The sequence below is a fragment of the Miscanthus floridulus genome, chromosome 3, assembly GCF_019320115.1.
Source record: "Miscanthus floridulus cultivar M001 chromosome 3, ASM1932011v1, whole genome shotgun sequence".
NCBI classification, from domain to species: domain Eukaryota; kingdom Viridiplantae; phylum Streptophyta; class Magnoliopsida; order Poales; family Poaceae; genus Miscanthus; species Miscanthus floridulus.
In genome coordinates, this window is record NC_089582.1 from 31,280,035 (window position 1) to 31,307,261 (window position 27,227).

General features: G+C 43.1%; 1 pseudogene; it reads right to left on the minus strand.

Moving 5' to 3' along the window:
* Positions 1–21,409: 21,409 nt before the first annotated feature.
* On the minus strand, positions 21,410–25,112 carry LOC136541544 (subtilisin-like protease SBT4.3; annotated as a pseudogene).
* Between the last annotated feature and the right edge of the window lie 2,115 nt (positions 25,113–27,227).

The following is a 27,227-nucleotide window of genomic DNA, read 5'->3' on the forward strand; positions in this document are numbered from 1 at the left end:
AATCCATGTTTTCCCTCCAGGATCCAATAATGAGAACGAGTTTACAATACTTAGTCCATTTCATACAATAAGAGTTCTTAGAAATACATTATTACAATACTAAGTTCAGAGTGCGGAATTTAAACAGCGGAATTACAATAAACATCTAACGGTAAAATACAAGGATCCATCTATGCCCACCAAAAGAATCCTCCACACAACAGCTACTCTTCAAGCTGCACCTACAACAGGGGTAAATAAACCCTGAGTACACAATGTACTCGCAAGACTTAACCGACTAGTGGGAATAATTTCCCGACTCCAAAGGATATGATAAGCTTTATGGTTTGCTGGGTTTCCTTTTGTGATTTCTAAGCTAGTGGAAATATTAGCTAGTAATATCATTTTTTGACCGCAAGTATTTCATCGTCATCTACAAAGTTTGTACTTCAATCTTTATTTAAGTATAACATACATGTTCTATAGCATTTTTGCTTAATAAAAATTGGTTTTAAACCCTAAGTGATATAACATGACTAACGACTCAACTTTCATTTCACATTTTAGTTGATCATTTTGAGTTACAAAAATTGATATACACACTTTATCACATTCATTAACACATAAACATGATGCTCATGATATGTTTTAGTAAATGATTTATAGTGTAACACTGAGGGTGTTACAAATCTACCCCCCTTAAACAAAATTTCGTCCCGAGATTTCATGTGCCTAGTGTGGGAAAAGAGATAAGAAATAAATTATGATCTAAACAATTACCACGGTGAACTAGAAAGAAGATGGGGATAATGCTTCAAGATATAGCTTTCTTACACCCATGTTGCTTCGTCCTCCGAGTGATTTTGCCACTAAATTTTATAAAACTTCACCACACTGTTTCTAGTCGCTCTCTCTTTTTCGTCCAAGATATTGATAGGATGCTCATTATACAACAAGTCGGGCTATAGGGGAAGTCCTTCAATTTCCACAGCTTCATCGGGGACCCACAAACATTTCTTTAACTAAGAAACATGGAAGACATTATGCACTGCTGACAAAATATCTGGGAGCTGGATACGGTAGGCAGCAGAACCACACCGAGCCAAAATTTTGTAAGGTCCAACATAGCGAGGGGCTAACTTCCCATGGACACCAAATCGATGTACACAGCTCATGGGAGACACTTTGAGATACACATGGTAACCTACTTCAAATTGCAACGGCCTTCTTTGCTTGTCCTCATAAGTTTTCTGACGGCTTTGAGCTGCCTTCAAATGGCTCTGAATAATACTGACTTGCTCTCGAGCTTCTTTGATAAAATCAGGCCCAAAATATCCACGATCACCCACCTAAACCCAGTTAAGAGGTGTTCTACATTTCTTGCCACACAGGGCCTCAAAAGGTGCCATACGAATGCTTTCTTGATAGCTATTGTTATAAGAAAACTCAGCTAGAGTCAAGCATTCATCCCACTTTTTAGGAAAAGAAATGGCACAAGCTCTCAACATATCTTCAAGTATATGATTGACCCTTTCTATCTGACCGTTAGTTTGTGGATGATAAGCTGAACTTCTGAGGAGACTAGTACCAAGACATTCCTAGAGTTGCTCCTAGAAATGAGAGACAAGGACTGACCCTCTATTAGAGACGATAGTAAGGGGAATTCCATGTAGGGCCACAATCTGGTCAAAATACAACTTAGCATACTTCTTGGATGAATATCTGGTATCCACTGGGAGAAAATGAGCGGACTTGGTAAGGCAATCTATAATGACCCAAATTGAGTTATAGCCCTTGGACTTGCGGGGTAAACCCAAAATGAAATTCATGGAAATCTCCTCCCATTTCCAAATAGGAATTGGCAAGGGCTGCAAAAATCCCGGTGTACGCATATGGTCTGCCTTAACTCTTCCACAAGTGTCACATTCTGAGATGTATTTGGTAATATCCTGTTTCATATTTGGCCATCAATATAAGTGATGCAAATCAAGATACATCTTGTTACTTCCTGGATGGATGGACAACTTGGAATGATGAGCTTCATCTAAAATCTTTCTTCTAAGCTCCTCACTTGACGGAACAACCAATCTGTTCTTGAACCTCACTACACCTTGATCATCAATACTAAAATGAGGACCACGCCCATTGGCAATTAACTTCTTGATGCGAGGAATTTCTGAAGTGTCTTGCCTTTCCTCTATAATAATTTTCTCAAGTAAGCAATATGGGCTAGCACCTCAGCATGGTTGAGAGACAAGGGTGCTTCTTCAACTTGATACGACTTTCGGCTCAAAGCATCAGCTACCACATTAGCTTTTCCAGGATGGTAATGAACGTCCAAATTATAATCCTTGATTAGCTCCAACCATCTCTGTCGCCTCATGTTCAACTCGGACTAAGTGAAAATATATTTGAGGCTCTTGTGATCCATAAAAATATGTACTTTATTTCCCAACAAATAATGCCTCCAAATTTTTAGAGCGTGCACCACAGCAGCTAGCTCTAAATCATGGGTGGAATAATTCACCTTGTACTTTTTCAGCTAGCGTGAAGCATAAGCTATCACACGTCCATCCTACATAAACGCATCCCAGTCCAATCCTTGAGGCATCACAATACACATCAAATAGCCTGTCAATATCTGGTTGGGCAAGAACAGGAGCAGTGGTAAGAAATTTCTTTAGGGCTTGAAAAGCGTCTTCACAAGCCGGACTTCATACAAACTTGACATCTTTCTGGAGCAACTTGGTCATTGGTTGGGCTATTTTGGAGAAGTCAGGAATGAAGCGCCAAGAATAACCAGCAAGACCAAGGAACTAACGGATCTGATGCATTGACTTTGAAGACTTTCAATTTAACACATCTTGCACCTTGCTTGGGTCTACAGATATACCTTTAGGTGTCAGCACATGTCCCAAAAACTACACTCAATCTAACAAAAACTCACACTTGCTGAATTTAGCATACAGCTTGTGTTCCCTTAATCAAGTCAGTACTATCTGAAGATGATGTGCATGCTCTCCATTGTTCTTAGAGTATATCAAAATATCATCAATGAACACCACTATAAACTTGTCCAACTCTAGCATAAAGACTGAATTCATGAGATACATGAAGAATGCAGAAGCATTGGTGATACCAAAAGACATGACTAGGTATTCATACAACCCATACCTAGTAGAGAAAGCTGTCTTTGGTATATCTTGTGGCCGAATCTTAATTTGATGATACCCAGAATGAAGATCAATCTTTGAAAACACCTTGGCACTAGCCAACTGATCGAACAAAGTATCAATACGAGGTAAATGATACTTGTTCTTAATGGTTACCGCATTGAGAGGGCGCTAATCCACACATCCGCAAAGTACCGTCCTTTTTCACAAAAATAGCTGGACAACCCCATGGTGAAACACTAGGACGGATAAAGCCGTTCTCCAATAATTCCTCTAACTGCTTCTTCATTTCATCTGGTTCTTTAGGAGCCATGCGGTAGGGACGCCGTAAAATAGAAGCAGTGCTAGGTTCTAACTAAATGGAAAACTCCACATCTCTATCCGGTGGCAACCCAGGTAGATCTTCAGGAAAGACATCCGGGAACTCATAGACCACAGGAATAGAGGCAAGATCAGGAGAAGCTTCAACATGAGCAGCAACTAGTAAGGCTGGATCTAAGGGCATAAGAAGAGACATCCTATCCTCGGATGAAGGAAGCCGTAACTCAACAACTCTCTGCATGAGGTCCAAGACTACCCCATAAACTCGCAACCAGTTCATGCCCAGAATTGCATCTATGCCTTGCCCAGGCAGCATCATGAACTGGAGGTGGTAAGTGTGAGTGGCTAGCACTAATCCGACTATGTTCGTCTGAGTATTAACGCACAACTACGCACCCGGAGTACTGATTCTATAGGCAATAGGTATAGCCATAAGAGATATATTGTGCCTCTGTGCAAACACCATGCTCATGAATGAATGTGATGCACCAGAATCAAACAACACATATTCTAGGTGGGAATCAATGGTAAACATACCAGCCATCACCGGTTCATTCTGCAAGATCTCCTCAGCCTCAGTGAAGTTGACTTGCCCAGAGCGGCTTACGGGCACCTTCTTCTTGATAATCGTCTGCTTGACCAGACGAGAGTTGGCTAAAGGCTAGGAAGACTATGCATGCTAGTTCTGTGGACACTCACAAGCATAGTGGCCCTCTAATGGAGACATGGATCCCGATCTTCCGTCAGGTGGTGATAACTATCGTTGTGGCGGAGAATGACACACCGATCTAGCTTTAGATCGAAAGATCGAACCCTGCAATCTTAGCACCACAACTCCTCTGGTTATCAACCAAGACATGGATCTGGTTGACCTCGCCAAGAAGGCTAATCCCTGCCTACACAACGAAGAACACAAGCAAGAACAAGAAAGAAAGCAACCAAATTGCAGATGAATGATTAATCTCACGAGTTGGGGTCTCACAAATCGATGAACGGCGAAACTATTCTTGACAGAATAATCTAAGCAAAACCCAAAACCTAATGACGGTGGCGGCGTATGATTATAAAGGTCTTAGGGTCGTCGCCTACCCTGGACGCGCCCCCTAATGGGCCCAAACACGATACACGGTCCAACAGACCAAAAGAAGGTGTCGCAGCACCTTGGCAGATTCTGGACGCTGACTTGTTTTGTTGATTCCTGTTGATTCCGAAGAGCTTTTGACGTGAAACCACTTGGATTGGCTTCCTTATCAAAGTATCTTTCCATCCATATATGGATCATCAAAAACGGAGTCCGGATGCGTCCTGGGTGACCAGTTTAAGGCAGACTGGTCCTGGATTCCGAGGCAGACTCGAACTTGAGTTGCTTTGGGCCTCCACCTCGGGGACTCGAACCGAATTAGCCTCGGGCCTCCTTCTTGACTTGGACACTCTTGCTGGCCTCCTTCCCCTCCATCCCATGCGCCAAACATGGTCATACGCATGGGTGGCATGTCCTCATCATCCTCCCCTTCTTGATGAAAAGCCGTCCTCGGCGTCGATTGTGCTTGAAACTGATCCTGCACAACATAAAGGAGAACAGGGTTGCGAGGACAAAGAAAACTAAAATAATTGTGAGAAGGAACGTGACCATGTTTCCAAGTTCCTAGAATGTCATGTCACATAAAAATTTCAGCAAGCATGTAGACTCCATGATCCGAATGCACACGGTGTATATCAATACTATCCTGCAAAAGATTAGAACTAACCAAAGACAATGTAGGAATAGATGGTCTAGCAGACATAGATAGCAACCAACAATGCTCCCCTTCTTGGAAGTGAACTTGTTTCTTTGAGGAACATGAGAAAATGTTTGTATTATTATGGCTGCCCTCTAAACGTTCATGATCTTGTACAACAAAAGGAAAATTCATATTACTACGAATGTATACTCGATGTATCATATATTGTCCCTTGTTGTTATATCTGCCAATAACATGATATGTGTGTTTAGAAAACCAAGGCAAATCAGCATATTTGAAAAGGTTCTCCTCCAAACAATCTAGATTACACAAAATATCAAATTCAATGTAGCCCAAAGTATGTAAAGAAGACAACAACTTGAACTCATCAGTTTTAGTAGCAATATGAATAACATGTTTATTTTCAGCACAAGTGACTGGTTCCAAAACATGTAAAACTGAAGCATCTTCTACCAATTCATCTTTGTCACAAGGAAGATCAAGCAAATTATCATGGGACAAAGATAAATCAAGAGAGGGTTCCACTAACAGTTGCTCTATGACAGCATGGTTTGTGGAAAAATTTAGTACATTAAGACAATTTTCACCTTCCGTGAGTGTAGCACCATGGGCATTACCTATGTTCTCAGCAGGAGTAATAGGTGCATTGTGAAGTGATTGTTCTGAATTTGCATATGAGGTTGTGAGCTCCTCATTTTCTTCCACGTCATCCTCTCGCTTATGTACATTATCCTACAGAAGGTTAGTCATAGCAAGAGGAATAACAACAGACCCTTCCTCTAAATGGTGCACCTCAGCATACGAAGTCAAAACAGGAGGTGGATTAACAAAGGTTTCTCGTATAAGAAGTTTCATATCATTCCAAGTTTGAGGTTTATCAGAAGGATCTAAAGACTCCCACCAAGATAAAGCAGAATGTCACAAAACACTAGCTGCATTTTTTACCTTCCTCCTTGGACACATAAAGCGAGTAGCAAATATGTTATCGATGGCAATTTCCCACTCCATGTACTCATCAGCACCTATACCATCATAAGTCGGTGGATACGAACAACCTGTCATTGTAAACACAAAAACAAGGAACAAACGGTGAAAGTTATCCCTACCAAATGACTACGTGGTTGCAGTGGTGTCACTTTTCACAGCAAGTGGAAGCATCTTACCAAGCTCTTACAAAGTTCTTACCAACACAAGCAGTGGGCGGTACAACCGGCGGCTGGTTCGTGATACCTGTGAGGCAGTGGTACCGAGATTGCAAGGCCCTTTTTCTGTACTGATCTGAAGAATTTGTGGAGCTTGGAAGGCAAACAAAGAGTAATATGTATATCTGGCACACAAGTCAGTAATAGAAAGTAATGCTGAATTATAGTCCAAAGTACTTGTTCTCGTTGCTGGTCTAAAGTGTTGCAAGTACCAGGTGTGTGACAAAAGTATGGTGGATAGCAAGGTGATAGGTATGAGAAAAACAAGTATGGTGGATGGAAACAGCAACACAAATAAGGAACTAGACAGCACACGCAAAACACAGTTCATTTTGGTCTTCTCTATGTGCTCCTCTAGATATTGTTCCTCTTTTGCCCCTCTCTTTTTTTCTATTTTTTTGGCTGTCGTTGTTTTTTTGGGAAATTTTGACTTTTTTATTTTATTTTTTTGATATTTTTCCTTTCCTTAGGAGCATAAAAGAAGTAACCACAGAAAATATGAGCTCAAACAAGTGTAAGACGTGGCCTGTGGAATTTTCAGAAAACATGCTCAAAATCGACAAAAACCTTGTGACCACGAAACGAGGATCTTGTGACCAGTTTTTGACCAATCTAAAATTTCCGAACCCCGACAACGCGGGGATGGACGGATCTGAAATTTTTTTCTAATCGATTTGCATATATGGAATGTCAAAAATGGAGTTCGTATGCGAAAACTAGACCAGTTTTAAGAATTGGCTCCGAATTAGAGGACAAAACGGGAACAATGTGTGCAAAATTGGTCACAGAAGCAAAGATTTGATGGAAACGATGGGGGAAAACACACGAACTAGACTCTAACACGACCTAACCAGCAACAAGACCTCGACCAGGACACAAACTCAACATGACGGACTCTGAAACTGAAATATGCAAAGGCTATGGCGCGGAAGGTTTTAGGACAGGAAAAATGAGTATGGCACTGGACTATGGGACGAATGCGAAACACTCAAAACTAGGGAATAAAAGTGAACCTAGCGGTATACCTTAGCTCTGAATACCACTTGGATTGGCTTCCTTATCAAAGTATCTTTCCATCCATATGTGGATCATCAAAAACGGAGTCCGGATGCGTCCTGGGTGACCAGTTTAAGGCAGACTGGTCCTGGATTCCGAGGCAGACTCGAACTTGAGTTGCTTTGGGCCTCCACCTCAGGGACTCGAACCGAATTAGCCTCGGGCCTCCTTCTTGACTTGGACACTCTTGCTGGCCTCCTTCCCCTCCATCCCATGCGCCAAACATGGTCATATGCATGGGTGGCATGTCCTCATCATCCTCCCCTTCTTGATGAAAAGCCGTCCTCGGCGTTGATTGTGCTTGAAACTGATCCTGCACAACATAAAGGAGAACAGGGTTGCGAGGACAAAGAAAACTAAAATAATTGTGAGAAGAAACGTGACCATGTTTCCAAGTTCCTAGAATGTCATGTCGCATAAAAATTTCAGCAAGCATGTAGACTCCATGATCCGAATGCACATGGTGTATATCAATACTATCCTGCAAAAGATTAGAACTAACCAAAGACAATGTAGGAATAGATGGTCTAGCAGACATAGATAGCAACCAACAATGCTCCCCTTCTTGGAAGTGAACTTGTTTCTTTGAGGAACATGAGAAAATGTTTGTATTATTATGGCTGCCCTCTAAACGTTCATGATCTTGAACAACAAAAGGAAAATTCATATTACTACGAATGTATACTCGATGTATCATATATTGTCCCTTGTTGTTATATCTGCCAATAACATGATATGTGTGTTTAGAAAACCAAGGCAAATCAGCATATTTGAAAAGGTTCTCCTCCAAACAATCTAGATTACACAAAATATCAAATTCAATGTAGCCCAAAGTATGTAAAGAAGACAACAACTTGAACTCATCAGTTTTAGTAGCAATATGAATAACATGTTTATTTTCAGCACAAGTGACTGGTTCCAAAACATGTAAAACTGAAGCATCTTCTACCAATTCATCTTTGTCACAAGGAAGATCAAGCAAATTATCATGGGACAAAGATAAATCAAGAGAGGGTTCCACTAACAGTTGCTCTATGACAGCATGGTTTGTGGAAAAATTTAGTACATTAAGACAATTTCCACCTTCCGTGAGTGTAGCACCATGGGCATTACCTATGTTCTCAGCAGGAGTAATAGGTGCATTGTGAAGTGATTGTTCTGAATTTGCATATGAGGTTGTGAGCTCCTCATTTTCTTCCACGTCATCCTCTCGCTTATGTACATTATCCTACAGAAGGTTAGTCATAGCAAGAGGAATAACAATAGACCCTTCCTCTAAATGGTGCACCTCAGCATACGAAGTCAAAACAGGAGGTGGATTAACAAAGGTTTCTCGTATAAGAAGTTTCATATCATTCCAAGTTTGAGGTTTATCAGAAGGATCTAAAGACTCCCACCAAGATAAAGCAGAATGTCACAAAACACTAGCTGCATTTTTTACCTTCCTCCTTGGACACATAAAGCGAGTAGCAAATATGTTATCGATGGCAATTTCCCACTCCATGTACTCATCAGCACCTATACCATCATAAGTCGGTGGATACGAACAACCTGTCATTGTAAACACAAAAACAAGAAACAAATGGTGAAAGTTATCCCTACCAAATGACTACGTGGTTGCAGTGGTGTCACTTTTCACAGCAAGTGGAAGCATCTTACTAAGCTCTTACAAAGTTCTTACCAACACAAGCAGTGGGTGTTACAACCGGCGGCTAGTTCGTGATACCTGTGAGGCAGTGGTATCGAGATTGCAAGGCCCTTTTTCTGTACTGATCTGAAGAATTTGTGGAGCTTGGAAGGCAAACAAAGAGTAATATGTATATCTGGCACACAAGTCAGTAATAGAAAGTAATGCTGAATTATAGTCCAAAGTACTTGTTCTCGTTGCTGGTCTAAAGTGTTGCAAGTACCAGGTGTGTGACAAAAGTATGGTGGATAGCAAGGTGATAGGTATGAGAAAAACAAGTATGGTGGATGGAAACAGCAACACAAACAAGGAACTAGACAGCACACGCAAACACAGTTCACTTTGGTCTTCTCTATGTGCTCCTCTAGATATTGTTCCTCTTTTGCCCCTCTCTTTTTTTCTATTTTTTGGGCTGTCGTTGTTTTTTTTGGGAAATTTTGACTTTTTTATTTTATTTTTTGATATTTTTCCTTTGCTTAGGAGCACAAAAGAAGTAACCACAGAAAATATGAGCTCAAACAAGTGTAAGACGTGGCCTGTGGAATTTTCAGAAAACTTGCTCAAAATCGACAAAAACCTTGTGACCACGAAACGAGGATCTTGTGACCAGTTTTTTGACCAATCTAAAATTTCCGAACCCTGACAACGCGGGAATGGACGGATCTGAAATTTTTTTTGATCGATTTGCATATATGGAATGTCGAAAACGGAGTTCATATGCGAAAACTAGACCAGTTTTAAGAATTGGCTCCGAATTAGAGGACAAAACGGGAACAATGTGTGCAAAATTGGTCACAGAAGCAAAGATTTGATGGAAACGATGGGGGAAAACACACGAACTAGACTCTAACACGACCTAACCAGCAACAAGACCTCGACCAGGACACAAACTCAACATGACGGACTCTGAAACAGAAATATGCAAAGGCTATGGCGCGGAAGGTTTTAGGACAGGAAAAATGAGTATGACACTGGACTATGGGACGAATGCGAAACACTCAAAACTAGGGAATAAAAGTGAACCTAGCGGTATACCTTAGCTCTGAATACCACTTGGATTGGCTTCCTTATCAAAGTATCTTTCCATCCATATGTGGATCATCAAAAACGGAGTCCGGATGCGTCCTGGGTGACCAGTTTAAGGCAGACTGGTCCTGGATTCCGAGGCAGACTCGAACTTGAGTTGCTTTGGGCCTCCACCTCGGGGACTCGAACCGAATTAGCCTCGGGCCTCCTTCTTGACTTGGACACTCTTGCTGGCCTCCTTCCCCTCCATCCCATGCGCCAAACATGGTCATATGCATGGGTGGCATGTCCTCATCATCCTCCCCTTCTTGATGAAAAGCCGTCCTCGGCGTCGATTGTGCTTGAAACTGATCCTGCACAACATAAAGGAGAACAGGGTTGCGAGGACAAAGAAAACTAAAATAATTGTGAGAAGGAACGTGACCATGTTTCCAAGTTCCTAGAATGTCATGTCGCATAAAAATTTCAGCAAGCATGTAGACTCCATGATCCGAATGCACACGGTGTATATCAATACTATCCTGCAAAAGATTAGAACTAACCAAAGACAATGTAGGAATAGATGGTCTAGCAGACATAGATAGCAACCAACAATGCTCCCCTTCTTGGAAGTGAACTTGTTTCTTTGAGGAACATGAGAAAATGTTTGTATTATTATGGCTGCCCTCTAAACGTTCATGATCTTGTACAACAAAAGGAAAATTCATATTACTACGAATGTATACTCGATGTATCATATATTGTCCCTTGTTGTTATATCTGCCAATAACATGATATGTGTGTTTAGAAAACCAAGGCAAATCAGCATATTTGAAAAGGTTCTCCTCCAAACAATCTAGATTACACAAAATATCAAATTCAATGTAGCCCAAAGTATGTAAAGAAGACAACAACTTGAACTCATCAGTTTTAGTAGCAATATGAATAACATGTTTATTTTCAGCACAAGTGACTGGTTCCAAAACATGTAAAACTGAAGCATCTTCTACCAATTCATCTTTGTCACAAGGAAGATCAAGCAAATTATCATGGGACAAAGATAAATCAAGAGAGGGTTCCACTAACAATTGCTCTATGACAGCATGGTTTGTGGAAAAATTTAGTACATTAAGACAATTTTCACCTTCTGTGAGTGTATCACCATGGGCATTACCTATGTTCTCAGCAGGAGTAATAGGTGCATTGTGAAGTGATTGTTCTGAATTTGCATATGAGGTTGTGAGCTCCTCATTTTCTTCCACGTCATCCTCTCGCTTATGTACATTATCCTACAGAAGGTTAGTCATAGCAAGAGGAATAACAATAGACCCTTCCTCTAAATGGTGCACCTCAGCATACGAAGTCAAAACAGGAGGTGGATTAACAAAGGTTTCTCGTATAAGAAGTTTCATATCATTCCAAGTTTGAGGTTTATCAGATGGATCTAAAGACTCCCACCAAGATAAAGCAGAATGTCGCAAAACACTAGCTGCATTTTTACCTTCCTCCTTGGTCACATAAAGCGAGTAGCAAATATGTTATCGATGGCAATTTCCCACTCCATGTACTCATCAGCACCTATACCATCATAAGTCGGTGGATACGAACAACCTGTCATTGTAAACACAAAAACAAGAAACAAATGGTGAAAGTTATCCCTACCAAATGACTACGTGGTTGCAGTGGTGTCACTTTTCACAGCAAGTGGAAGCATTTTACCAAGCTCTTACAAAGTTCTTACCAACACAAGCAGTGGGCGGTACAACCGGCGGCTGGTTCGTGATACCTGTGAGGCAGTGGTACCGAGATTGCAAGGCCCTTTTTCTGTACTGATCTGAAGAATTTGTGGAGCTTGGAAGGCAAACAAAGAGTAATATGTATATCTGGCATACAAGTCAGTAATAGAAAGTAATGCTGAATTATAGTCCAAAGTACTTGTTCTCGTTACTGGTCTAAAGTGTTGCAAGTACCAGGTGTGTGACAAAAGTATTGTGGATAGCAAGGTGATAGGTATGAGAAAAACAAGTATGGTGGATGGAAACAGCAACACAAACAAGGAACTAGACAGCACACGCAAACACAGTTCACTTTGGTCTTCTCTATGTGCTCCTTTAGATATTGTTCCTCTTTTGCCCCTCTCTTTTTTTTCTATTTTTTGGGTTGTTGTTGTTTTTTTGGGAAATTTTGACTTTTTTATTTTATTTTTTTGATATTTTTCCTTTCCTTAGGAGCACAAAAGAAGTAACCACAAAAAATATGAGCTCAAACAAGTGTAAGACGTGGCCTGTGGACTTTTCAGAAAACTTGCTCAAAATCGACAAAAACCTTGTGACCACGAAACGAGGATCTTGTGACCAGTTTTTGACCAATCTAAAATTTCCAACCCCGACAACGCGGGGATGGACGGATCTGAAATTTTTTTCTGATCGATTTGCATATATGGAATGTCGAAAACGGAGTTCGTATGCGAAAACTAGAACAGTTTTAAGAATTGGCTCCGAATTAGAGGACAAAACGGGAACAATGTGTGTAAAATTGGTCACAGAAGCAAAGATTTGATGGAAACGATGGGGGAAAACACACGAACTAGACTCTAACATGACCTAACCAGCAACAAGACCTCGACCAGGACACAAACTCAACATGACGGACTCTGAAACTGAAATATGCAAAGGCTATGGCGCGGAAGGTTTTAGGACAGGAAAAACGAGTATGGCACTGGACTATGGGACGAATGCGAAACACTCAAAACTAGGGAATAAAAGTGAACCTAGCGGTATACCTTAGCTCTGAATACCACTTAGATTGGCTTCCTTATCAAAGTATCTTTTCATCCATATGTGGATCATCAAAAACGGAGTCCGGATGTGTCCTGGGTGACCAGTTTAAGGCAGACTGGTCCTGGATTCCGAGGCAGACTCGAACTTGAGTTGCTTTGGGCCTCCACCTCGGGGACTCGAACCGAATTAGCCTCGGGCCTCCTTCTTGACTTGGACACTTTTGCTGGCCTCCTTCCCCTCCATCCCATGCGCCAAACATGGTCATATGCATGGGTGGCATGTCCTCATCATCCTCCCCTTCTTGATGAAAAGCCGTCCTCGGCGTCGATTGTGCTTGAAACTGATCCTACACAACATAAAGGAGAACAGGGTTGCGAGGACAAAGAAAACTAAAATAATTGTGAGAAGGAACGTGACCATGTTTCCAAGTTCCTAGAATGTCATGTCGCATAAAAATTTCAGCAAGCATGTAGACTCCATGATCCGAATGCACACGGTGTATATCAATACTATCCTGCAAAAGATTAGAACTAACCAAAGACAATGCAGGAATAGATGGTCTAGCAGACATAGATAGCAACCAACAATGCTCCCCTTCTTGGAAGTGAACTTGTTTCTTTGAGGAACATGAGAAAATGTTTGTATTATTATGGCTGCCCTCTAAACGTTCATGATCTTGTACAACAAAAGGAAAATTCATATTACTACGAATGTATACTCGATGTATCATATATTGTCCCTTGTTGTTATATCTGCCAATAACATGATATGTGTGTTTAGAAAACCAAGGCAAATCAGCATATTTAAAAAGGTTCTCCTCCAAATAATCTAGATTACACAAAACATCAAATTCAATGTAGCCCAAAGTTTGTAAAGAAGACAACAATTTGAACTCATCAGTTTTAGTAGCAATATGAATAACATATTTATTTTCAGCACAAGTGACTGGTTCCAATACATGTAAAACTGAAGCAGCTTCTACCAATTCATCTTTGTCACAAGGAAGATCAAGCAAATTATCATGGGACAAAGATAAATCAAGAGAGGGTTCCACTAACAATTGCTCTATGACAGCATGGTTTGTGGAAAAATTTAGTACATTAAGACAATTTTCACCTTCCGTGAGTGTAGCACCATGGACATTACCTATGTTCTCAGCAGGAGTAATAGGTGCATTGTGAAGTGATTGTTCTGAATTTGCATATCAGGTTGTGAGCTCCTCATTTTCTTCCACGTCATCCTCTCGCTTATGTACATTATCCTACAGAAGGTTAGTCATAGCAAGAGGAATAACAACAGACCCTTCCTCTAAATGGTGCACCTCAGCATACGAAGTCAAAACAGGAGGTGGATTAACAAAGGTTTTCTCGCATAAGAAGTTTCATATCATTCCAAGTTTGAGGTTTATCAGAAGGATCTAAAGACTCCCACCAAGATAAAGCAGAATGTCGCAAAACACTAGCTGCATTTTTTACCTTCCTCCTTGGACACATAAAGCGAGTAGCAAATATGTTATCGATGGCAATTTCCCACTCCATGTACTCATCAGCACCTATACCATCATAAGTCGGTGGATACGAACAACCTGTCATTGTAAACACAAAAACAAGGAACAAACGGTGAAAGTTATCCCTACCAAATGACTACGTGGTGCAGTGGTGTCACTTTTCACAGCAAGTGGAAGCATCTTACCAAGCTCTTACAAAGTTCTTACCAACACAAGCAGTGGGCGGTACAACCGGCGGCTGGTTCGGGATACCTGTGAGGCAGTGGTATCGAGATTGCAAGGCCCTTTGTCTGTACTGATCTGAAGAATTTGTGGAGCTTGGAAGGCAAACAAAGAGTAATATGTATATCTGGCACACAAGTCAGTAATAGAAAGTAATGCTGAATTATAGTCCAAAGTACTTGTTCTCGTTGCTGGTCTAAAGTGTTGCAAGTACCAGGTGTGTGACAAAAGTATGGTGGGATAGCAAGGTGATAGGTATGAGAAAAACAAGTATGGTGGATGGAAACAGCAACACAAACAAGGAACTAGACAGCACACGCAAACACAGTTCACTTTGGTCTTCTCTATGTGCTCCTCTAGATATTGTTCCTCTTTTGCCCCCTCTCTTTTTTCTATTTTTTGGGCTGTCGTTGTTTTTTGGGAAATTTTGACTTTTTTATTTTATTTTTTTGATATTTTTCCTTTCCTTAGGAGCACAAAAGAAGTAACCACAGAAATATGAGCTCAAACAAGTGTAAGACGTGGCCTGTGGAATTTTCAGAAACTTGCTCAAATCGACAAAAACCTTGTGACCACGAAACGAGGATCTTGTGACTAGTTTTTGACCAATCTAAAATTTCCGAACCCCGACAACGCGGGGATGGCCTGTGGAGGGATGGCCCGCCCCCCGCATTGATGCTCCCACGACCAGAGCTCAGGTTCATCTGTGAACAGATACGAACCAACCATTAGGGACAACCCTCCAAATTAGGAACAAGAGACTGAGAGACATGATAAGGCTTTTATTAAAGCATTCTTTTAGGTTATCCTATCAATTCACTAATCCACATTATATGTGTAGGGGGAGTTTTAGTTTAAGCAAGATTCTCTTTTTATGATGCATGCATCGGCCTACCCGTTCACTCAAGCCGGAATATAGCGGCAGTCGTAAAATTTTTCGGCAACATCGCACACTCACTTTTCGTACGCTAACCGATTCTTACACAGCGTAAGTTAGTGTACCTACAGAAGATTGATTAGATAAAACCTGTGCCGCTATCCTAGATAGACCATATTGCTAGGGCTTGTACTTATTTACATAATTTTATCGCATCCTACTTTTGGAAAACTTTTGTTGGTCAAATTTTAGGTTTTGAAAAGAGTTATGAAACTCGTAACTCATTATTGGCTTCGATACCACCTGGGGCAGAACCACCCAAAATAGCACAATTCCGGAGGCACTTGTCTTCCACTAGACACTAAGCACCCCCGAAAGCTGGCTACATCGAACGGTTCTGTCGAGCACACCCATAGGGAGAACTCGAATAATCCACGTTTTCCTGCAGGATCTAATAATGAGAATGAGTTACAATACTTAATCCATTTCATACAATAAGAGTTCTTAGAAATACATATTACAATACTAAGTTCAGAGTGCAGAATTTAAACAGCGAATTATAATAAACATCTAACGGTAAAGTACAAGGATCCGTCTGTGCCCACCAAAAGAATCCTCCACACAACAGCTACTCTTCAAGCTGCACCTGCAACAGGGGTAAATAAACCCTGAGTTCACAATGTACTCGTAAGACTTACCTGGCTAGTGGGAATAATTTCCCGACTCCAAAGGATATGATAAGCTTATGGTTTGCTGGGTTTCCTTTGCTATTTCTAAGCTAGTGAAAATATTAGCTAGTAATATTATTTTTTGACCGCAAGTATTTTATTGTCATCTACAAAGTTTGTACTTCAATCTTTATTTAAGTATCACATACATGTTCTATAGCATCTTTGCTTAATAAAAATTGGTTTTAAACCCTAAGTGATATAACATGACTAACGGCTCAACTTTTGTTTTGCATTTTAGTTGATCGTTCGAGTTACAGAAATTGATCTACACACTTTATCACATTCATTAACACATAAACAGATGCTCATGACATGTTTTAGTAAATGAGTTACGGTGTAACAACCGAGGGGTTTACAGGAGGTGGCGTCAAGTGCATGGTGGCAACAGGTGCAGGCGGCGGCAGTGGCATGGGTGCCTGGAGAGGGGTGGCGGTGTCTAGGGAGGAGAGACAAAAAAATTGTTTAAAAGAGTAAGGCTTCTATTTCCTTCTTGAATGGAATAGTTACAATGCCCCTATATTGATAGCCCTATGGGACTTGCACACCAAGCCATATACCAAGGATCCACATAGATTGGACTCCCTTTCCTAAAACAAAACTCTCTCCTTTCCTAAGAAATCTAAATTCCTTTCCTAAACCAAAATCTTCTACTATTTTTCCTAAATATCTTTATTTCCCTAAATTATCTAAAACTCGGAATGACATGGAGGGGAGGGCCACCACCCCATGCCGTGCCTCCTCCTACGGTGCGTGTGTGGCCCGTTCCCTGCCGCTGCCGGGTCTCGGGCTCCCACCGGACCGCTAGGCCCGCTATGGGGGACTCCCTTTGGGAGCGTGATAGTACCATTAGTTGGTTGGCGTTCTACAACCATTTTAGCAATAGAAACACTTTTCAGAAGATGAACCAAGCACATAACAACATTATCCTGCTTGTTCACAAGTCAAGCTTCTTTGTTGATTGGGATTATTGACAGCTAAACTGAAGTATGAGCCGCATTTAGTTCCTTGTTACCTTCTGGTTACCTGTGCTACATAAAGGGGAAATTGTCTTTAGTGTTCATATAAAATTTAGAAAAAGTTATATTATAGTTGATCTTGTACCATGAAGATAGTAAAAATTTACTCAGGCACCACTAGCTAGCATGCCCTTACCAGTTGGTATCATATTATGAGTAATAATGGTACATAGTTGGAAACTTTTATATTTAAACTCCACATAACAGATGTGCTAGAAAGTTTTGTTTCAAGCTTGCACATATGCTAGATTAGAGATGTGGGAGAACTAAAACTGCTAAATGATGCTAAGGTATATGAGATAGAATTATACCTTTGTAGCATGAATACCATTCCAAACCTTCATATATATATATGTATACTTAGCACCATGATTAGCTAGACAAGCAACAGAACACGTTATAAGCAAGGTTCTAGAGAAACACTTGTAAAGCTATAAAGTAGGCTCTAGTTACCACTTAGAAACTAACTTTAAGCTACTAGAGTCAAGTCCTCAAGCATGCTATGCCTAGCAAACAACACACACGAGAGAGATACTACTTGTAAAATAAACTACAATGGCAAAACGCAAGCACTATATGTATTGTACATATCAGAAATGCAACAAACATGTGTTTATGAGCTAACAAGATTTCTCCTTTCCAACCATATATATACCTCTTGGGATACAAGTAGTGAAAAAGATAAGAGCTTGTTTTGTTGCTAAAGAAATGTAAATATCATGACTCACAATCTCTTGCTTGGCCAAAGAATAATATTTTTCTTTATGAAAACCTTTTTATGACTCACAATCTTTTCTTGGCCAAAGGAGAATATGCTGCTTTTATGAAATTTAAGACATTTTTTTTGAAAGTGCATAAAAGCAACTTTGTGTTCATTGCCTATTCAATATCGTGATACATAAAAATTAACCGTGTTACCTGCATATTGCAACACAAAGAACCCATCTTTCATTAAATGAGGAACTACCACTTTCACTGGACTGTCTCCCTTAGATCTAGCCAAAATGATTGCCAACATATCTAGGGATGGATCTAGCACCGGTGGGGGTAGGCTTGAGCCCCTAATACCATTACTCGAAGCATGGACCCTCGATCTCCTAAAGGTTGGTACCCATGAAGCTTAGAAGGAGGGGCTAGAGATGGAAGACAATGGAAGAAGCACCTCCTAACTTATTTTTTTAGATCCACCACTGAACATATCCATTACTATATCGAATATTATAGGGGATAGTGGGTCACCTTGTCTTAGGACTTTCTTGTTCTGAAGATACGATCGCAATAAACCATTCCTCCTTTATCCCTACATTATATCCTTGAACAAATGATTTAACCTACTCGCACCAAATATGATAAAAACCCCCTTCATTTTTAGATCTTGTTGTGTAGGAATTCATATAAACTTCAATGTCAATCTAGAAAACCAATTTGTTTTTTGTATGTATTATTTCATAGAAGAAAAAGGTGCCCTCGATGATATTTCTCCCTATAGGAATGCTACCTGGGAGAGTTTCGTAATTTGTTGAGCAGCCTTCATGAGTTTATTAGTGCCTACCTTTGGAATATAATTTTTGAAGTACACATTCAACAAATATATAGGTCTGCATTGCCGGATTTGCTTCATGTCATTATTCTTTGGTAGTAGAATTATTGTGCCAAAATTGAGGCTACGAAGTGAACTGCCCGTATGAAACTTCTCAAGCATTATTTGCCACACCATCATCTTTTAGGAACATGCCAACAAAACTTGATAGAACTCTTAGGGATCAATGCAGGCCGGATATGGTTCAATTATAAGCACTACCAGATTTTGCGTAGCTTCATAGTGTTGAAAACACTCGGGAACATGAAGAAAACACTCGGGATAGATTTTCCCAAGAGTAGACACTCGGCAAAGAACACTCAGTGGCGTCAGGTCAGGAAACTAAAGGTTTCCCGGGTGTCGTGTCCAAAACACTCGGTGAACTAAACGTTTCCCGTGTGTTTCCACGGACAATCGGGAGACACAGAGCACACAGGAATGAAACATGCTAACGGCTCCGTCCTATGATAACGGAGTCATTCCCCGAGTGCCGAACACTCGGCAAACTATTAGACACTAGGGAACTACTCAAAATCTGGTAGTGACGGTAGCCTCTGTTACCTCTTCTACAAAAGATTCTACTAAAAGCTACTGTTATCCAGGGATTTGACTAGTTTATGTATTTATTATTCCAGGCCAAAACAAGGAAGTTTAATTCTTGAACCATTGCACAAAACACAAGCGTTGCATGGCACCTTCCTCACTGTCAAATCCCCCCGTTTGATGCCAGCTGGAACTGGGAGTCCATGTCATTGACTCATTGTGTACACCACCACTGAGCTGCTCAGCTTATGTTCGTTGTTGAACCACACGACGGTGAAAGAGTAGGACCATGCCCTCCTCCAGCACCACGCTGGACACAGTCATGGTGAACGAGACCTTCTGGTTCCGCTCACTGAACTCTAGCTCGCTCGGTGAAACTTCAGCAGTGAGGACATTGGCCGCCTCGTCAGGAAACTCGAACCTGAGGTCATACACGGCGCTTGCGGCGCCGACGTTGGTGACGGTCCGCGGAAGACCACGGTGAAGTTCTTCCCTAGCTCCACACGGGCCGCCATGGTCGGGTAGTTGAGGTCTCTAGGAGAGATGGCCGTCAATCCATTGCTGCAGGCCGTGGTGTTGGAGCCGGTGATGAGTGCGAGCTGCATGGCGTTGTACCCCTGCGCGCACAGCATAGCCACGTAGTCGCTCTCCGATGTGTCGTACACGAGTCCTGGGTCGTGCGCCTTTACCAGGTTGAGCTGCCCAGTGCCGTACTTGAGCGCGTTGGTGTTGGAGTTGGCCAGTGTGTCCATATTCAGTGGTGTTGGAGTTGGCCACGTACTTATGCTAGACTCTTACACCTTGCCCTCCTTTGAGAAAATATAAATAATGATACCCTGAATACTTTCAGGTGAAATGCTATAACGATAGATCCGTGCGCTTGCGGATATTTTCTGTAATCGTTAAGAACTATCGTAGTTGGTGTTTTTTGGCGGTGTCGCTAAGGTTTAATTAATCTTAGTAATGGTGCTAAGAAATATCAAAAGGCATTTATGGCGCCTTTACCGGGGATGGACTTAAACCTCCATACTTGGTGATTGCGCTAAGAAATACCAACACCCATCTCTAATTAAACAAGGAACTACCACTTTCCCTGGACTCTCCCTTGGATCTAGCCAAAATGATTGCCAACATATCTTGGGATGGATTTAGCACCGGTGGGGGTGGGTTGAGCCCGTACTATCATTACTCGAAGCATGGAGCCTCCATCTCCGACAGATTGGTACCCATGGAAGCTTAGAAGGAGGGGCTAGAGATGGAAGATAACAGAAGAAGCACCTCCAAACTTATTTTTCAGATCCACCACTGAACATATCCCCTACTATATTGAATATTATAGGGGATAGTGGGTCACCTTGTCTTAGGACTTTCTTGTTCTGAAGATACGATCGCAATAAACCATTCCTCCTTATCCCTACATTGTCTCCTTGAACAAATGATTTAACCCACTCGCACCAAAAATATGATAAACCCCCCTTCATTTTAGAGCTTGTTGTGTAGATTTTTAGAGCTTGTTGTGTAGGAATTCACATAAACTTCAATGTCATCCGAAAAACCAATTTGTATTTTGTATGTATTATTTCATACTAGAAAATGGTGCCCTCGATGTATTTCTCCCTAGTAGTAACGCTACCTGGGAGAGTTTCGTAATTTGTTGAGTAGCCTTCATGAGTTTATTAGTGCCTACCTGCTTTGGAATATAATTTTTGAAGTACACATTCAACAAATATATAGGTCTGCATTGCCGGATTTGCTACGTGTCATTATTCTTTGGTAGTAGAATTATTGTGCCAAAATGGAGGCTACATAGTGAACTGCCCATATGAAACTTCTCAAACATTGCCACACCATCATCTTTTAGCACATGCCAACAAAACTTGATAGAACTCTCTTAGGGATCAATGCAGGCCGGATATGGTTCAATTATAAGGTAGCCTCTCTTACCTCTTCTACAAAAGATGGTACTAAAGCTACTGTTATCCGGGGATTTGACAAGTTTATGTATTTATTATTCCTGGCCAAAACAAGGAAGCTTAACTCTTGAACCATTGCACAAAACTCAAGCGTTGCATGGCACCTCCCTCACTGTCTCATTGTGTACACCACCACTGGGCTGCTCACCTTATGTTCGTTGTTGTACCACACGACGGTGAAAGAGTAGACCTGGCCCTCGTCCAGCACCACGCCGGACACAGTCACGGTGAACGAGGCCTTCTGGTTCTGCTCGTTAAACTCTAGCTCGCTCGGTGAAACTTCAGCAGTGGGACATTGGCTGCCTCGTCAGGAAACTCGAGCCTGAGGTCATACACGGCGCTTGCGGCGCCGACGTTGGTGACGGTCCGCGGGAAGACCACGGTGAAGTTCTTCCCCGGCTCCACACTGGCCGCCATGGTCGGGTAGTTGAGGTCGCGGGGAGAGCTGGACATCGAGCTGTTGTTGCAAGCCGTGGTGTTGGAGCCGGTGATGAGCGCGAGCTGCGTGGCGTTGTAGCCCTGCGCGCACAGCATAGCCACGTAGTCGCTCTCCGATGCGTCGTACACGAGTCCTGGGTCATGCGCCTTTACTGGGTTGAGCTGCCCGGCGCCGTACTTGAGGGCGCTGGTGTTGGAGTTGGCCGGAGTGTCCATCGGAGTGGCTGCGTGACAATGAGCATAATGCATTGCCATATATTATTGCAAATTGTTTACCGAGATGAACAAATTAGCTTAGTAAAAATGACACAGAACTCTACACCATACCGGTGGTGATGAGAGCCGACATGATCATCGCCGGTGACCAGTCACGGTGGAATGACTTGACGTATGCAGCGGCTCCGCTCGCGTGTGGGCATGCCATGGATGTGCCGGAGATGATGTTGTACTGAACCTTCCTTGTGTCGTTGGCAATGCCCGTAGGCGATGACAGCAGCGACCATGAGGCTATGATGTCAATCCCCGGTGCAGACAGATCAGGCTGCATTAATTTGAGTGTTGTACAAATTAATTTCTGTACGTGTGACATTTTTAATTTGCAATGACGGCAGATGATCGTGAACACTGTCAGGCAGGCACTCACCTTCAAGATATCAGGGGTGACCACGTTGGGGCCTGGAGAAGAGAACGAGGCGGCTACCGGAGCTTGTGGATTGACTGTTGTCTCGGTGGTGTCTATGGTACCCACAGGATTACTGCAGAACAAACTCGAATATCAGACAATCGAACACGAATGCAAGAAAGTATGTGGTCAGTGAACTCACTCACCTTGTACTGTTGACATAGGCCATGATTTGGTTGAAGTCATCCCTAGTTACCGTCAGACCGGGGAGAGGCAGAGTAAAGGCCACATCGGGTATTCCGCTGACTATGACTACGCCTGCTGCACCGGCCAAGAGAGGACCCGAGCCGTCGTTTTCCACGGCCCTCTGGCAGAGGACGATCTTGCCTGTGTATGAACCTCCGGCGAGGTTATCTGGATCACAGGACCTACACGTGTAGCAAGAAACCATAAACACGAACGTACTACTTGCCAGTGGCCGGTCCTACTCAGAAATTATAATTCTTGGTGTTGTTTTCAAGAGTTTTGCGGCCATCCAACTGATTGATATGAAATGCTGCAAAATTCCAGTTTTCGAAATGCCTATCGTGTTGCCATTGACTCATGCATTCTCATCATCTTCTTACCCGTTGGCGGGGATTGCAAGCGTGGCATTTGACAGCTTTGGGAAGGTGTTAATGGAGTCTCCCTGCAAAAGCAGAACACAATGTAATGCATGGTTGGTACAGTACATATTCATTTCAGTGAAGAAAAAAAAAGTTCTAGTATTAGAGGGAGAGGTCACATGAACATGTTGATTTCAGCACTGACCACTATGGTCTTGCCGTTGCCAAGAACAATCTTGTCGATGAATCGGCGATCGATGCTGCTCGCCGCCACAGACAGCAACCACGGCGCGACGTTGCTAACGGTTAAGCCTTCCAGACCGGAGTTCCCGGCCGATGCGGACGTGAGCACCCCACGCCTCATGGCGTGGAAGGAGCCGATGGCTATCACGTCGCTGAAGTACTCAGACGCGAAGAGGCTCCCGATGGAGATGGAGATCACGTCCACACCGTCGGCGATGGCGTCGTCGAACCCCGCGAGGATGTCAGCCTCGCCACAGCAAACCTTGTAGATGGCGAGCCTGGCACCAGGCACCGCGCCACGAGCTGTGCCGGCAGCCAAGCCGTACAAGCTGACGTTGGCTACCGCACGCCCGGCCGCGGTGGATGCCGTGTGGCTGCCGTGACCGTCTTCGTCCAGTGGCGACTGGCCAGAGCTGCTGGATCCTCCGTCGTAGGCGCGTGCTCCGATGATTTTACTGCATGTCTCGCCATAGTCAAATAGTGAGCCTATGTCATGTTTTCCTTTGCTTTAATGGAACATTTCTATTGATAATTTTTTGGCTGAATGTGGAATGTAACTAGCAAATAAGGGATATCTCAAACAACTAATTTGAGCTAGCTAGACACTAAAAGGAAAGGTGTTTTCATACTTGTTGCACGTGAAGTTGTGGCATGTACCCTTCCACTTGCTCGGTGGTGGGCCAAAGCCTTCGTCGGAGAAGGATGGCGAGTCAGGCCATATACCGGTGTCGAGCATACCAATGATGACGTCTCCCTCCAATCGTAGTTCTTCAATGGGCGTTTGAGGGAAGCCAAGGAAGTCCCAGGATCTTGTGGTCAAAAGATCGAGGGTCCTACTTGGGAAGACTGAGACAACGCCATTCATGCCTAAAGGTAACAAGGAAAAAGGTATAAGACTGAGACAACGCTATTCATGCTTTATGATTCATACCGTTGATATATCAATTAAAAATTGTTGTATATGTTTGTGTTCATCCAGCTATCCCTTCATCTTGCATTGATGTCTCTACGTCCTTGTGACATATAGGTCACAAATAAACCTCAATCCACAATCACAAAAGAAAATGATTGAAAACAAGAGCATGTTTTGCACCAACCAGACAGTTTATCTGCCTCTTCTTTGCTTAGCTTGGCGGCAAAGCCATTTAAGCTTCTCTTGTAACTACGGAGAATCCTGTCCGAAGCAGAGCTGCAAAAGACAAAATGCATTGGCTCTTGTATAAAGACAATCTTGTCTATGTTTTGTTTCGTTTTCGAAGCCAACATTATTGGCTCTTGGGAGCATCGACGAATCCGTTGGGACACTCGTATCCGTTTCTTTGACAACTAATAGCCTGATCATATAAAAACAGAGGCCTGGATTACTACTCTTCTGTGGTAAAAAAGAGATTTTCCGACCTGCCGTCGTCGAGGACCTGATTCAACAGGTCGTGATGAGCAAATTCTACAGCAGAGAAACCTTCAGGTTCTGACGCATCCATGCTGGCCGGTAGATGCCCCAGGTACACGATGTAGACCTGCTTATCAGGATCAAACAGATGCGATAAATATACTATGCAGATCCTGGATAGAAAAGAACACAAGACACAACCAACAACATGCTACAAGCACGCATGCTATAGCTATTGGCAGCAACAAAATCTGCATGCATGATGATGGATAGATGATCCTTCTGACCTGCTGGCTTCCATCGCCGATGGATTCAGAGGCGATCAAGCTCGCGGCAAAGACAGTGACGACGAGGAGCAGAAGCAGCAGTGTTCTGGCACGAGGCATCGTAGTATCCTACGTGTTGGAAGATTTTTTTTTAAGGAAATCGTGTTGGAAGCTTGGTGCAGCGCGGCAGCGCATATATATATGCCTGTGGGCAACATATATGCGTATGCGTTTGCATCAGCGACGATAGGATGAGAGCAGCCGTGTACTATCAGCTTGCAGCGCGCATTGCTTGCTCCGTAGACTTGTGCAGGAAACAACGCAGGGGCTTGGCGCTCAGCGTCCGTCCAGCTGGGCGCCCTGCCCGGAAGTAAGCCGGCCGTACTAGGTCAAAAAAAGAAAAAGAAGCAAGCCGTACACGAAATATCTCGGGCTCCTGGTGCCGTAATAATATTCAGCGTGTGTGCTGAGGTGTAATAATATCCCGTTTATAATTTTTTAGCTCTGAAAAGGGAAAAAAGGCTGCTATGGTTTATGTTATTTGGAATTATGATATGTAGAAGATACTTCTGGAGACTTTTGTGGAATGCTATAACAAAGGTGATAAATGTCAAAACGGATGGAAGTCCCATGCTTACACTAATGCCATGAAAATGTCTATGACAGGTGTTGCATAGAAGTTACAAAACACACACCAGTACAACGATGATTTCTCTTGGTGGTACCCATTTTTTTCACTGGCGGTTCATAACGAGCTAGCGCCACTAGTGTAAAATTGGTGGGCCCTTGCTACGATCCACCAATGTAAACCTATTTACACCGGTGGTTCGGCTATGAAGACCGCCATTGTAAATATAATATTTACAATAGCGGTAGAGTAACGACAACCGCCGGTGTAAATGGCATTTTCACTGGCGGTTCTGTTAAGCCAGACGCCAGTCAAAATGACACATTTACAAGGCTCGATTAAGTGAGCCGCAAGTGCATTTCTTTTATAGTGGCCGTTCACTTAAAGATCAGTGAAAATCTCTGCCCTCCATCCCACCTACCACCAAGATATCTGAAAATCTACGGCATCCAATCCACATAACCACTGCCGATAGCCTATAAAAGGCATGCAGAAGCCAGCTGCTCACTCTCCATGGTGCGTGCGCGATGTTGCAGGTTCGTTGCAATAGACTATAGCCCCCAAAATCGTTGTTGTTCGTCGGATATTAGGAGTGTGGGTCTCCGGTGGCTCAGGTACTCAAGAATACGCAAGAAGACACGGCGATATATCCTGGTTTAGCTGATCGGAGGGCCCGGAGCCGCTCACAGCGCACCGCCTTTGGCCATAAAAGAAGGCCCCCAAGGGACGCGACATCTTCAATACCTTCCTATGACCCCCTCTCTTCTTCTTCCTCAGATCCATCTTCTTTGGCAGCGATGGCGGTGGCGATGAAGTGCGACGCTTCCCTCCGAGGAAGCTTGGTGTTGTCCGCCGGGCGACTGCTTCTTCAAGGGTGGAAGGACTCCAGCGAGGCAGCCCCCACAACTACATGAGGTGGTGGGAGATACTCCGCGACGTTGCGCGGATCCTGCTTCATATAGGGTGGGGGGTTGCCGATCTTCTCCGGTCTTCGTCCGCGGCGGGGTCGGTAGCGGTTTTTGCCACCGTATATTGTAATCGGGTCATTCCCAATTGTTGGAAAAGTAGTTTCCACCAAGGGTGAACACTCGGGTCCTCAGCCCAAGCGATGGCCTTGGGCGAAGGTCGAGAGCCAAGGTAAGGTATGGGAGCACAGAAGCGGGCCCCAAAGGGGCTAGGGTTTCATTAATGTATTCACCAACCTCTCTCTTTATAGCATTTGTGCCCCCCATTTATAGGGCACTGTATGCTACCACGACTCATTACAATTTTGCCCCCTAACGGCTGCTGTACATCTCAGGAATATCCTAATGCTAGTACATGCCAGCGGGGGCAGTTAGGGCATCCTCTAATGAACCGCCTCTGCTTGGCGGGCCATTGTCGTAGGCTTGCCAATGGACCACAGCCCACCACCGCCGATTCTGTGGTCTCTCGGGGTGCTCGAGTCTCTACCCCAGGGCGCCTCCGCCTAGCCTTCGTCGTCATGGCCTGGGCTGAGGCCTTCGCCTAAGCCGCAAGGACCTCCGCCATTGGCCTGGCTTCCGCGAGCCTTCGTCGTGCTCCTCAGGCCTCCACCTCAGGCGGCCATCAGGGCGGAGGCCTTCACATAACTTTCTAGCACATCACATGAAAAACCAGTTCG